The 14501-nt window shown below is 44.1% G+C and overlaps 1 long non-coding RNA gene and 1 pseudogene across 1 annotated transcript in view; both read left to right on the top strand.

Moving 5' to 3' along the window:
- The window catches only part of LOC141579513 (uncharacterized), a 40342-nt gene that overhangs the window by 3301 nt on the left and 22540 nt on the right, over positions 1-14501 (top strand). The window contains exon 2 of the long non-coding RNA XR_012511050.1: positions 8555-8641. This is a non-coding gene — a long non-coding RNA (uncharacterized LOC141579513). The remainder of the gene's footprint in view (positions 1-8554; positions 8642-14501) is intronic.
- Positions 6225-6844, top strand: LOC105075062 (intraflagellar transport protein 43 homolog pseudogene; annotated as a pseudogene).

Genomic DNA, 14501 nt, shown 5'->3' on the forward strand with positions numbered 1-14501 from the left:
TCAGCAAAAAGCAGGGAGCTTGGGGGAAATGGGTAACTCTTTCTCAGGGCAGCTGGGATGCATATTTCAAATGAAATCCTTGTCAATAAGCTTTCCTTTGTACTTTAATTAATGTGTGTGTTGAACATTTTCTGTCTTCTGCTCAGATCTATGTCCGTGTTCAACATTTCTGGACAGCTTCCAAAATGGTGATAGGCAGATTTCTGACAAAAGTAGTTGTTTGGGTTTTTTTTTCCCTTCCTCTTCCATTAGCCATGGCCCCTTGCCATGTTGAGTCTCACAAATGGACACAAACCAATCAATCACCCTTAGAAAAATGTCAAAATTCCTCCTTCCCTACTGTGAAATGAATACACTGACCTTAACCAAATGTAGAAATTATTTTTTTTAAATCTACCCCAGTGGGACCCCTGGCTGCCACACTTAGATTTCCACACGTTTCGGTGTGACGAGGCTGACATTGCTGAGAAGAACTTCTTGCTCCCCTTTTTTGTAAAGCTGGAAGCAGATTGAATGCACCCCCAAGTTTACTAATAAGAACTTAGTTATGCAGAGGCTCTGCCTTTCCAGGAGTGTAGGTAGGAAGAGCCATTATTCATCCAGAAGGAAGAAATAAGAGAGACGGATGGAACATAGTCAACAGGGAAGGAACGCGCATTTTCTATTGCTTTTAAGACAAACGAGTTTTCTCAATCTAGGGACCATCTAATACCCAACTACTTCACTCACTGTCACCCTCTGGTTTATGCAGCACAGCCCTGGATAAGAGTAGAAGCCCTCAGACTGGCAGAAGTCCACTCAGGTCCTGGCTCTGTCATTTGCCAGCTCTGTGACCTTGAGCAGATCACTCAGTCTCTTTAACCCCCAAGCCCTTCATCTATAAAACAAGGACAATGATACTTACCTCCTGGAATGCTGCAGTGAACATCTCTTGTTTTCACCATTTCTACTCTTTCAGTCACAGAACTTTCGTTATCATTGGAGGAACACACGTTCCAATCTCCAGGCCTGTGGTTTTAGGGGATAACCTTGCCTCAGGCTCTTGGCAAAGGACATGAGATCTGGACCTGGACTCTCAGAGCCCTGCAGCCCCTCGCTGTGGTGCATTTTAAGAGAGGGAGAGGGAGGGAATGAGGGAGGGAGAAAGAGAGAGAGAGAAAGAAAAAGGGAGGGAGAAAGAGAAAGAAAAGAAAGGAAGAAGAGAAAGAAAAGAAAGAAAGAAAAAGAAAGGAAGAAAGGAAAGAAAGGAAGAAAGAAAGAAAAAGAAAGAAAAGAAAGAAAGAAAGAAAGAAAGAAAGAAAGAAAGAAAGAAAGAAAGAAAGAAAAGAAAGAAAGAGAAAGAAAGAAAAGGAAGGAAAGGAAGGAAACGAAGAAGGAAGGAAAAAGGAAGAAAGAAAGAAAAGAAAGAGAAAGAAGGAGGGAGGGAAGAAGGGAGGGAGGGAGGAAGAAGGAGAGGGGGAAGAGCAGGCAATGATACATTTTTAAAAGAGGTATGGTTGTCTTGGGCTCCTGGTCTCCTGGTTCTGTCATCCTTCCACACCCCAGAGTTGCCTTCTCCCCTGGATCCCCTGTTACTCTGTGTCTGTCACATTATGTCTGCCCTCCATCTCCTCTATAAAAGCCTAAAATAAAAAACCCTGAAACTCTTTGAGGGGGGAGCAGATAACTGATAATAGCTTAAAAATTTACACTTTTAATAGTGATTTTCATTTTAAAGGAGATCAAAACAAAAACAAAAGTAACATCTTTAGGTGTCAAAGAGGAAAGAGCTGTCACTTGTGGAGCCCCTACTGTATGCTGAGCATTTACATATCCTATGCAATCCTCGTAGCCACCTTGTAAGCTCGGTGCTATTGTACCCATTTTACAGATGGAGAAGCATGCTCAGAGAAGTTCAAAAACTTCCTCAAAGCTACTTAACTCAAAGAGCATGAATCTGGAAATGAACCCAGGTTTAACTGACTCTAAACCCATGTTTTTGATGAAGATTTTTCTTGGTGACTGTCACTAGCTGAGCATCGCAGTGACTGGCTGTGGAGACAGGAAACACAACCCAGAGGCCATTGACTTAACATCAGGATGACTTGGAGGCAGGACAGAGGGCAGCAGAGTGACAAAGTGCATTTTATTCAAGGAGATGAATTTTTAAATCTAATCACAGGAACCACCACAGCACTTTTTTTTTTTTTAACTTCAGTTAAACCGATTTTCTAAACTGCATACCAGCACCTAATCAGTTTGGTCCCTTTCTTTCTCTTTCCCTTTAATTTTATTTTAGCTTCGAGCCTTGTGTGGTTGGCTGTGGAGGGGGCGGGAAGAATTCTCTGTACTCTGCAGCTTCTTTTCTGCCGTTCTCTGCTTTTGCTCACATTGTAGTCTTAATTTGATCAGCAGTTATAAAAAGGGAACATTAATCCTGGGGAAAGGGACATTGTTCTTGGCCAGACAGTTTCGGTATTGCTTCTAAAGTGAAGGGTTTTGTGCTCGGATATGAGTTTGGCCCCTTGGGACGCTCCTTGATGTGAGAACAGAAAGAGGGACAAAGTTGCTAAAAATTGGAACAGATGACACCTGGTGCTGGGAAGGCCTGTCAGAGATCTTAGCAAATTCTATACCCCAGTGAGCCTCCGAGCAAGAGGGGCCCAGGAGATGCTGCTGGATGTGCAGTGGTCACAAGGGCATTGGTGATGGGGGCCAGAGGGGAGGGACGACAGAAGCAGGGACAGGGAGCATGAATTTCCCCATCACTATGGCAGTCCCGTCCCCTATGCTGAAGAGTGTAGGCCTAAGTCATTTCCTACGATTATGCTATCATTTATACAGCCCTTAGTAGATCCTAGGTACCTTCCTTAGTGTTTCATGTATCTAATTTTTATCCTTAGAGTAAACATAGAGGCAAGTATTATCATAACAGATGAAGACAATGAGAGTTAAGGCTTAAGCAATTTGCACAGGGCTTGGCATGCTCTCAGTCACCACATACACTGTCTCCTGAGTGTCTATTATGTACCAGGCCCTAGGCCAAGCCTCAAGGATATAGGCATGAATTTAAAAGGCTTACAGAACTCTCAGTCTAGTGGAAGAAATAGGTGAATGAACCAACTGTATGACATCAGTACTTAATACAGTGCCCAGCCCATGAGAGCCATGCCGTAATTATTGAAGGATGGATGGATGGAGGGATGACGGATGAATGGCTGGAATATAATGTAGTGTGATAGCTGCTCAAATAGAGGTAGGTGTGGGTGCTGTGGGAGCACAGAGACCAAGCCCATGTAAAATAGATGATGCTTGGGCTGAGTTTTGAGATAGGGTAGAAATTCACCTACCGTCGTATAAGATTGGCACTGTATTGTGATTTAACCATCACCCTGTTTCAGCAAAGCAGCTCTGAGCTTTCTCCTGTCATCTGAAAGCCAGAGGCTGCAATGCAAAAACTAGATCCCATCTTAGGTCTCCCTTCACTCTGCTTCCCAGGGCACTGCCAAGACTTTCTCTCACACTGGCTTTCTTCCTTCTCTCAAGTGTGGGTGGACAGCTGCCAGGGGTGACATGCATTGCCTGAGAACCAAGTATCTTCATTTCTTAGACAAAGGATCATTAGCCTTTTAAAAACAGAACATTAAGTTTCAGGTCCTCATAAATAATCATTACAAGAATCATAACAATAATTAGCAAAGCAACAATAACAAATCTTTCTGACATTATACAGCACTATACAAAGTATAGTGGTCCTTCCATGTACGTTGTCTGATGATGGATCCTAACAGCCCTGTAAGAGACACGGCGAGCAGTCCTTCCAACGTTTGGCACCGATGAGACTGATGCTCAGAAGAGATGAGATAAAGCACCTGTTGATCACCTCTGCGTGCTGCTTCAGTACTGCCAATTGAACCTCCTTATCTCAGTGAGACTCATGGTAGGGTGTGAGTAGGTATTTGTGTTCCCTCGTTTACCATTAAGTAAACTGAGGCTCAGGGAGGTTAAGCTACTTATCTGAGATCACCCAGCTAGTAAATGGGAAAGCTGGGACCAAAAGCCAAATTTTTATTATCCTCTTCACATTTCAATATCTTGCCTCTTCATTTCTCAAGAAATTCAGAGAAAAAGGACTAGTGACCAAGAATCCCAACCCCTTAGAGGGTTTTTTCGTAGGCTAGTACCATCTTTGCAGTCATTGGCCCACAGGCCACCTAAACGCACCCAGCTCTGGCTATGGACCACAGATGTCTAGGCCCGGGGTCAGCTCTTGGCAAAATTGAAGAGTATTCGAAGTTTCATGAAGTTTCTCTTCAATTTTCAAGACCATTCTTTCCCATCTTTTTTTTTTTTTTGACACTCCTTAACCCCATTTAATATTCTCTTTTTCTCTATTGCTGCCTTAAGTGTTTTAAATAATGTTTTGATTCTTAGGAATCAGGTATGTGTGTGTGATGGGAGGAGACTTTTAATGCTTTTTAGAATCATAGCACAGGCGAAAGGAGCAACTACTGCCGCTTGCTAGTTATAACGTAAGAACCATCCATGGCCAATCTGATTTCTTATCCTGAGAGCAGAAATACCTTGAAGGTGAGAAACTAGTTACAAGTATGCTCACAGCAAATGGACCCTTTGGCTGCATCAACCATGCAGAGCTGCAGCTCCCGAGAGCTGAGGCAAAGGGAAGCAGAGTGGGAACTCTGCGCTCAGAGATGCCTGGAGGCACTGGAGTGTCTCCTTCACCCCTGCAGTGACAATGGTATCACCCATTCCCAAGCGCAAGGGAAGCAATGCATCTGCCAACCTAGGGGAAGAAAAATGAGGAGTTATACCAAGGGAACTACAGGAAGCTGACAGACCTGGTCCAACAAGAATCCCGTGGGCAAAGGGAAGACCTCGGAGGGCTGGAGCAGGAGAGTAGCACACTCGGATTCGTGCTCTTGAAGTGCCTGTGGCTATAATATGCAGTTAGAATTCAGAGAACCAAGGGAGGAGTCAACTGCTGCAGTAGTTCAGATAAACAGTTATGGGAATATGAACCAAGGCAGCAGCAAGAGAGCCTGAAAGAATAGGAGCCTTAGAGATGGAGGGAGAGGGCCCTCAGCCCATCTAGAGTCCTAGGGGCAAGACTGAATGAAGGCACTCAGCTCGGGAGAATAATGGTGGAAACCACCCCCAGTTGGGAAGACAGAACCCAACTGGACTGACTCCCCCCCACAGCACACTGGAACCACTCCCCCCAATTGCCTGTGTTTGCAAGCAGGTCTGTGAATGATCTAGAGTGAAGCAGAAGGGAGGTCCCTGGCATTCAAACCAGTTTTCTTTGCTCTCTTGAACTGATGGTGTTAACACCTCTGCTCTCAAAGGACAACCAAGGGCATTTTCATGGCCATGGCTGGTCAGAACTTCTGATTTATGTCCTGTCAGGAAGATCTATTTCCCCAGTAATAGTCATGTTTCCACTGGCGATTTCCTTTCCCTGGGGACCTGAGATTGCAGCTAGCCCTGCAGCCTCCTGAGGTGTATCACCTAAGTGTTCCCCTGGAAATTTCTTCTGCAAATATTCTCAATCAAAACCCAACAAAGTGTCTGAGAGCTTGTACTACCATGAAGGCTGGGAATTGCACACTAAAATCATATTCCAGAATATTAAACAAAAGGCCAATTCCAGGCCCATTCTAATAATATAGATCTTTGGAATTACAATGGGCCTTAATCAACCAAAGACAGACAGGATAGTTGAATGAAGAACATTTTTGCATAATCTTGAGATACTTAGAAACACCAAGATATGTTAGATACACTAAGACTACATTGAGACCGAGGAGTAATCTGTGAAAAAAATTTTTTAATTTTTTGGGGGAGGATAGAAGAGAAGGAATTTGGCTTATTGATTTATTTTTAGAGGAGGTACTGGGGATTAAACCCAGGACCTCGTGCATGCTAAGCATGGACTTTACCACTTGAGCTATATCGCCCCCCCCCAAATTATCATTCAGAAAATGTCTTCCTTTTGAAAAATAAGATTTTGTAAAAACCCCATGTTATACTTTCTACAGCAGAATTTCACAAAAAGAGATGTCTATAAAAGCCAACCCTCCAAAGTGATGTTTTTCTTCACCAGAAAGTAACCTTTGAGTGGTATAGTAATTAGAGAACAGTCTATACACTGCTGTTACAAATATCCAACAATTACCCGAGCAAAATGCAAGCTTTATTTCGAGTGACATCAGGAGGCCATGGAGATGGAGGACGCGCTGGACTCAGGCAAGGACTGACATCGCGGCTCGGCCACCTGCGGGGTCAAGATGGGTCGCTGAGCCCACGGGGTCCCTCAAGCCGAGAATCATCTCAGCAGCGAGAATTCCTGTTCAACTAACTCTTAGCGGCAGGGACTCCGCCTCCCAAACACTGCGCTGGCAAGGAGGCAGGGCAGATGATCCATGAATGTTCCCAAGCCCGGAAGGAGGGCTTCTGGAGAGCTAGAAGATCACTGCCTGAGACAGCCATGAGCATGGATCAGATGACAGAGGAGATACTCCTGTTATTCAGGATTCTGGGGAAACACAAGAGGAAGGCTCTGTTTTGTTTTGGCAGCCCCTCCCAGCATCCAGGTAAACCGGACGATTACCTACCATGACCTGGACAACAACCTCAGGAAGTACGTAGCCTTTCAGACCTCGGATGGGGAGAGGCACCTGACGGTCCTCACCAGAGTCCTTGCGCCAGAGCACGAAGTTCCAGAGGAGGATGGCAGCTGGGGCCTGGACATCTGTACGCTGAGGTGTCCTCAGAGCTCCTCACCGAGTGGCACCTGCTGCAGACAGACAAGGGGGGACCCTGTGGGACGGCCCTGCACACCTGAACCCCTGGGGGCCACAGATGCTCTCCCTACGTACATGGAATCACCTATGCTTTGGACTCGAGCAAAGTGCTATAAACCTAAAACTAAGGAAGCTTGCAAGCAGCTTAGAATTTCTGAATGGACTATTTTGTAATAAAAATATTTATTTTCAAAAAAAAAAAAAGAAAAGCTTTATTTCTCCCTAGAGTATACATCCAAGCTAGTGGATGATCCAGTTATCATTTAGAGAAGGGATTTCTTCTGATTTGTTACCTCTCATTCCCTCGGATGCTGTTGACCAACACGGTTGAAGCATTACTTTTGTGTTTCAGCTCATAGAGAGACAGAAGGAGGATCGGGAAGCAAGCAAATTGTTTCCCTGAGGATGAGACCTAGAGGTTGTTCACATCATTTCTGTTCACATTCCTGTCAGCTAGAACGCACTTCTGTGGCCATATGTAGTTGCTGCTGGGGAGCTGGGGAATGTGGTTGCTAATTGGGTAGCTATGGGCACCCCCTTAAAACAAAGGGTTACTGGGGAACAGTTAGCAATTTATACCAAAGGCTTTGTTCCTGAACCTCATCTGGCCAGCTTTCCCTTGGGCTCTGGCCATACTGAACGTCTTGAGATTCTGGGCCAATCTTGAGATTCGCTGCATGTCTGATGTCTCGGCATCCATCTCTTCCGGGAGTACATGTGCTTCCCCTCTGTGGGGGAGGGGAATTTCCCCCTGTACTCCACTTGTGGCTGGACTTGTGTGCACAAGACAGATTAACAGGAGAAAAAAGACAAATTTTAATTCTTGTGCACAGGGGTCTCATAGAAATGAGACCTAAGAAGCGACCAAAGCAGGCAGTGTGTATGCTTTTAGACAAAGAAGCAACATATTTGTGAGGGATTGACAGGATGAAGAAACTCAGGTTCTGTGTGGTCAATTAGTGAAGAAGTCTGGGCTTGGGATAGTAAATTAAAGAAGTAACAGGTTTGTTTATGCAGGCTGCTGGGCCCTAGATTCCCATCTCTGGCAGTAAGGGTGACTTTCTACCTCCAGATGCTGGGAGTGCACCTTTCACGTGGGAAGTTTGTCTCCTGCTTTTGGGGAGAGAGAAAAGACGGTCAGAGTGATCCTCCTGCATTAGCTGTGTCTTAAGTAACTTCCATTCAGAATCATCAGTGTGTCATTGTGGCATGTTTGGGGGCAGCCCACCCTGAGTCCAACACCTCTCAGCCAGCGTTACTCTTGCTCACCTTCTAAACTTGACCTCAGACATTACTTCTTGCAGAGAACTTCCTCTGGACCCTTGATTCTCTCAGTGAGTGGAAGGTGTTTCTTTCAGAGACACCATCCTTAACACTATCATGTAATGTGCTGTAATTTCTGCATCTTCCTCCAGATCAGGAGTTTCTCCAGCCAGACCATACTTTAGATGGAGCCCTACTGCAAACCAGTTCAATGAGACTCTCTGGGGCTAGGGCCCAGGCATCAGAGTTTTCCTGCATTTCCCCAGTTGATCTAACGTGCAGTTAGAACTGAAAACCACAGAACTATGTTAGGGGCAGAAATTTCATCTCTGGACCATTCATACTTGAAATAGCAGCTGGCATTCTATTTGACATTCAATAAATGTGTAGTGAATGAACAAATGAATGAATGAAGAATGGCTTCCTGCCTATCAGTTACACTAGACCCCAACAAGAATTAACAATTCCTATCATTTTCTTGAACACAGAATATTAGCACCAGAAGGGACCTTCGAGATGATGCACATCCATCACGTCTGACAGATAAGGAAACTGCAATCCAGAAAACTCTCCTGGTAAGTTTACTGCAGAGCCAGGCCTCTGGGCCTCTGGATGCCCAGTTCACTGGCTATCACCATAGAAGTCACCTTGGTTTTACGTCCCTACCCACAGTTTTCAACACAGAAGAATTCTTCTTGCTTCCTCTCTTAGAGCAGGGCTGGGCTCTCGCTGCCAGAGCCCATGGAATCGAAATAGAAACGTTTACCATTCTCCAGGTTTGTGATGATTTCAGGGCTGTTATTCGTTATTTGGAACCTGCTCATTATACTGTTTTACTACATAATGAAGACAAATGCCTGCAGTTTAGCTACAGGTTTGGTTAGTGACAAGATGTATAATAATACAAGATAATAGGGCCAGGCCATTGCATTCTAATTAAATATTTTTGTCAGATTCTTCCCCTCATTAATCTTCGTGTATTCACCACACTTTATGGCTATTTTGCCTTCTACCTTGAGCCTACGTACACATGTAATTTTAAGAACGGATATAGTCTCCAGGCTTTTTATGAGAATTGGGCTTTCTCTTCTCTGTATCTGTTTACGTGCAGACGTGCTATTGAGTTTCAGAGGGAAGGCATCACACGTAACCCAGACAAGGCCTCTAATTGGTATGCTAGCCCACGCAAAGCTATCTGATTGCATTCAGTAACTGGCAGGCACAGAAAGCATTTTAAAGGGAAATAATACCTCCCTGTGAATCTGGGAATATCTATGTAAGAACGGAACAGTAAATACCGCCTTAATCTTAATGTCTCACATTATGCAACCTTTTCAAAAGGTGAGGTCTCTGATGCTCCAGCCCACCCCTCGGGACAGCGACGCTCTCATAAGGCTGTGATGGGCGTTGATGTCACATTTCTACCTGCTCGCGGAGGCCGAGAGTATGAGAGCGTCAGCATTTTCAGATCATCATTCTCTCTCATAAGCAAAAGTATTTACCTATTAAGAATGTCGGAGGCTGAGGTTCCACGGGCTATGTGGCTGCCAGCAACAGCTCCTCTCACATAGAGCTTTGATGGGGCAGTATTTAGGTCCTAATGGCCCTTAAAAGCTGCAAGGTGCAAATGTGAAGTGAGGAAATCCAGGCCTCCGTGGCCATTTGCAGAACGATCTTCACCAAGCTGCCGAGAGATTTGGCAGCTGATGAGGCATCTCCATCAAAATGTGCTCCCAGAAATGCCTTCCCCGTGATACTTGTTTCATTTAATGGTGATCATTCTCACCCTCCACCCCCCGCCCTTCCCACAACTAAAGATGATTACTCTGACAGCAAGCTGTGTTTCACCCATCATTTTCTGTCAATTTTCTTGCCTCTGGAAAGGATTCTGTTTGGGTTCTTAGATTAATTCTCTAGGCAAAACACTCGCCTCTTATTCTTGCCATTCCTGCTCCAAATAGATATCCTGGGAGTGTTAACAGCAAACAAAATTTAGACTATGATTTAAACGCAACACACCAATTACAAGTTTCAGGGGGGGGTAGACAAAGATTCAAGGCTAACTTTCCTCCAGAAATAACACACACTAGACGTGGAGCATTGCCTAGGTTCTGCAATACTCAGCTGCTGGTTAAGAGGCAAAATTGCTGCTCAACCTCCTATTCAGTAATTGAGATGGATCTCCCATCAGCGTCCAAGGCATTGGACATGCATACCTGATGGGCATTTACACCCAGGAGTGAAAAGAAGATAATAACCTCACAGCAGCCACACAACCATGAGCAAGTGGTGTTTACCAACTAGTTAGTAGTCACCCATCTCTGATGCCACTCAAGAAGCCCCCGGATGGCATTAAATATTTCTGAGGGCTAAATTCCTGGGACCAGGGGATTTCACAGACCCTTGTTTAAAGGCAGTGTTTTGTGGCTTTTCTTTCTAGCACTGAGCACATGTAACATCTATAAAGATGATGAATCCTCGGTGCCCAAGACTTCATCCCTCCTCAGCTGAGTGGGGGGGAAGCATCCTGACCTATGCAAAACATAGTGAGGGATGCAGGCAGATGTGACATTTAAAGGGACGAGGGAGAGGTCCGAAGGCAACAGAGACAGAATTCAGCCTCGTTTGGAAAAAGAAATCAGTTTCAATTGCAAAGCCCTCATCTCTTAATCAGGAGAGCTCTTAGGAGGGCACCTGCCTCTCATTCCTTGCCTTCCAAAGGCAATCAGTTTGGGGGGAATTGCCAACTCTGAGAAACTAGAAGGAAGACTTTTGTTGGTGATGGTGTTAGACCATGAGGCCTCAATCTAGACACATTAGTTAAAATGTGTTCATACATTAAGTGCTTAGTAGGGTAAATATGGGGATGTAGAGAGGAGCCAACAAAAACTGAAATATATTGATGAGGAAAGAACTCAGTGTGGATGGCATATAGAAATGTGACTGCAGAGCCAACCCCAACCTGGCCCTACCCTGTTGCTAACATGATACTGAGTTGTTTTTCGGAGACAATAGAATAAAACTGTATCACGTAGCCTAAACACACTCAGAGGAGAACATTTTGATCTGAAATAACACCTAGAACCAAAGTTTCTCCCCCTGCGGAACCAAGGGATGGAGACGCGACCAGAACCTGAAGGCCAGAACCCTTTCAGAAGCAAAAGGTCTGCTGTCTAGGAAGATGTGGAATTACTGTAAAGGACCGGGTTCCAAATCCTCCAGTGCAGACCTGCCCCACCAACGCTTCCGAATACCAGCCCTCCTCTGCTAACTCATGAAAACTTGACAGAATCCCAGAGCGGGGAGACAGATTTGAGCCTGGCCTCCTCTCTCCTTGCAGGTTAAACTTGCAACAAAGCTCTTTTCTCAAAAGCCAGTGCCACAGTACTGGCTGCTATGGAGCATCGGAAGAGGGCCCTTTACTTGGTCCCATGGGGGCCTGGGACCGGCCACCCCAAAATACACCTCAATGGTTCAGTGATTATTTTGAATTAAAAGTTACTTAAGAAACAGCCGATGCAAGAGGCTCTGACCCTCCTCTCTGTCTCCCTGAAAGCAGGAAACAAATCTCCCAAGTGAAAGGGACCCTCCCTATACCGCGAAGTAGAAGACATCCTTATCCCAGAGTCAGGGAAGTCAGGGCGAAGACTGTAGAGAAGAAAGCTTGTTATTCTTTACTAATTTGCTACCCAAGCCCAGACTTTGCTTAAATTCCTTGCTAATTAAGCACCCAAGCCCATGTTTCTTTGTCCTGTCAATTCCTCTCAAATCCATTGTTTCTTTGTCTAAAAAAGTATAAAAGCTGCCTGCTTTGGCCACTTCCTAGATCCCATCTCTATGAGACCTCCGTGCACATGAATTGAATTTGTTTCTTTTCCTCCAGTTAATCTGTCTTGTGTCAATTTTATTATGAGTCCAGCCACAAGAACTCAAGAGGGACAAAGGCAGAATCTTCCCCCTCCCCGACATTACATTTTACCGTCTCTGCCAACCACACTTTATTCTTTCTCTAAGGACCTTCGTGTCTTTAGAAATATTGCTCTCCCAGCATATCATTATATTTTCCTTAATATTTCTTTTCGACTACAATTATTTTGCTTTTCCACCCGCTGTTTTACCTTTCTTTTTTCATTCCAAAAAAAAAAAATTGCACAGAGACTCTTTTTGTCTCCATCGACATTGCATGCCTGCCTTTTAAAAATTTCATAGTACAGTATCACATACGTGTAAATAAATTATTGTAATAAAGCCCTCCATATATTTGTTTACTTGTGATGTTTGATTTAGCTGGTTTCATATTAAGAAGTCCTACCCATATTTCTCTAATCCTTTTTAATGAAATCTAAAATGGCTTTCCATATTTTTTGGTATTCATGTAAATTACTTGGTGCCTCATAAATTATAATATCTTTATTGTTCCGCCTAAGAGTTCTCAATTTAAAAAAAAAAAAACCTTCTGGGTGTTTTTATTTTCCTTCCAAAGTCCATATTACACAACAGTATAGGCCCGATCACCTCCAGTTTCTGAAGATTTTAGTAATCACTCAATCTGCTTTATAATGGTCATTCTTTGAGATGATGTTTTCTTTCTTGTATCTGTTTTTCATACAATAGTCAGATACAGCTTTAAAAACAGATACACTTGTATCTGTTTTCATACAATAGTCAGCATACAGCTTTAAGGGAGACCAAAGAGGCGAGTAGATTGCCTTTAAGGCTTATAAAAAAATAATGCAATAGACACTGCTATGGAGCATTTACTATGTACTGCCAAGCTCTATGCACTTTACATAACTTATCTAATTCCTTGCAATGAGGACCTTTTTATCCCCATTTTGCAGTCAAGAGAGCTTAGTGTCATGGTGATAAAGCAATTTTCTAAGGTTATATAGCTTCTGAGTAGGCAGAGTGGAATTTGAACCCAGTTTACCTGAGACCAAAGGCTCTTACCTATTAAGTCAGGCTACTGTATCTTTAACTGAAAACAACCAGTTTTCTCCACTAACATATGTCGGAACAGCAGCTTCAGTACTCTGGTAGTGATGGAACCATCCCACACTTGAAGATCAAAGACTTAGAGAGTACACAGTCACACGCACAGGGCAGACATGGATCAGAAGGGCTGCCTGTATCCGTCAGTGGGAGCAAGTTAGGTTAGTTCCTTAAAGCAAGACATGGCGATGGGATTCAATGGCCGTCCAAGCTGGTGGTCAGATCACACACACACACACACACACACACACCCCAGAGGGGGCTGGCTTTGTTGGATTACATTACTGAACATCCAATAGCAGATTTGGTTCCAAGTCTGGATGAACTCTTAAATAGCATGTAAATTGTGTTGTCAAGAATACCTTTCTCTTCATCTCTTCTCACAACTCTTCCTAATTTGACATCGTTCTTGGGCAGGCCATCCTCTTTTAGTAGCAATATGGCCACCAGCTGCTATAGGCTTCCACTGAACCAGCCCAGTGTCCCTAGTGGAAAAGAGCTTCCTTTCCCTGACTGGCTCAGCAGAAGTCCTGTCATTCACTGGGGGCGGCGTGAGTGATGTGTTTGTCTATGAACTAAGCAACTGACTAGCCAGAGGATGGGGATACCCCGACTGTCATACTTGGGCCCTAGGTTCACTCCTGGGGCTGGAGGGAAGAAAGGAGTGTTACCCCAATCAGGGTCACAAGAAATATGAATAGCGAGCAGGTGTTCCTGAAAGAACGTAAAATGAGTTCTGGGTACCCACAGACAGCAAATGTCCACGACGCTTTTATAAGAAGGAGAAACAAGTGCCAAGTTTGGCTCAAAACCTGAGCTGCTGAACTAGGTTTCTTGACTTCCAAGTGACAGAGGACAAGATTAGCCATTTAGCTTGACCAGGAAGTCAATTAGCTCTACCAGAAAAGAACAAAGAATCCCAAGGATAAGGAACCAGACATTCATTCATTTATACATTCATTCATTCTGCAGCACATGTCCATTCATTCTGCCATTGAACATTAATGTACTATGTGACAAGCCCTGTGTAGGAGGATGCAGATAAGTTCCAGCACTTTCCATGAAAAAATTCACAGTCTAGACGCAGCAAGAGAGAAGAAGCCTCAATCGATAGCTGTAACAAGAGGAGTTAAGTACAATAATCCATTTTCTCTCAAGGTAGCCTCTCTGGGAGCAACGCCCTCACTCTGAAAGGCATTTTCCAGAGAGCGAGCAGGCAGAGCTCATGTATTAGGAAAACGTCATAATCAATCATGTGCTTGCTTCACTTATTAGGAGCCTATTTGTTCTCTCTGGGATACTAACGAAATTCTTCCTCCTTCTTTAAGAATTTGAAATCTAACCATAGCTAATTTTCCTACAAGTGACGTAGAAACAGGGCACAGATAACCCCCACATCACTTCCACTTGATTTTGCAAGGAAAAGGAAAATAGAATTCAGCT

Source organism: Camelus bactrianus, chromosome 12, assembly GCF_048773025.1.
Source record: "Camelus bactrianus isolate YW-2024 breed Bactrian camel chromosome 12, ASM4877302v1, whole genome shotgun sequence".
In the NCBI taxonomy this organism is placed as follows: domain Eukaryota; kingdom Metazoa; phylum Chordata; class Mammalia; order Artiodactyla; family Camelidae; genus Camelus; species Camelus bactrianus.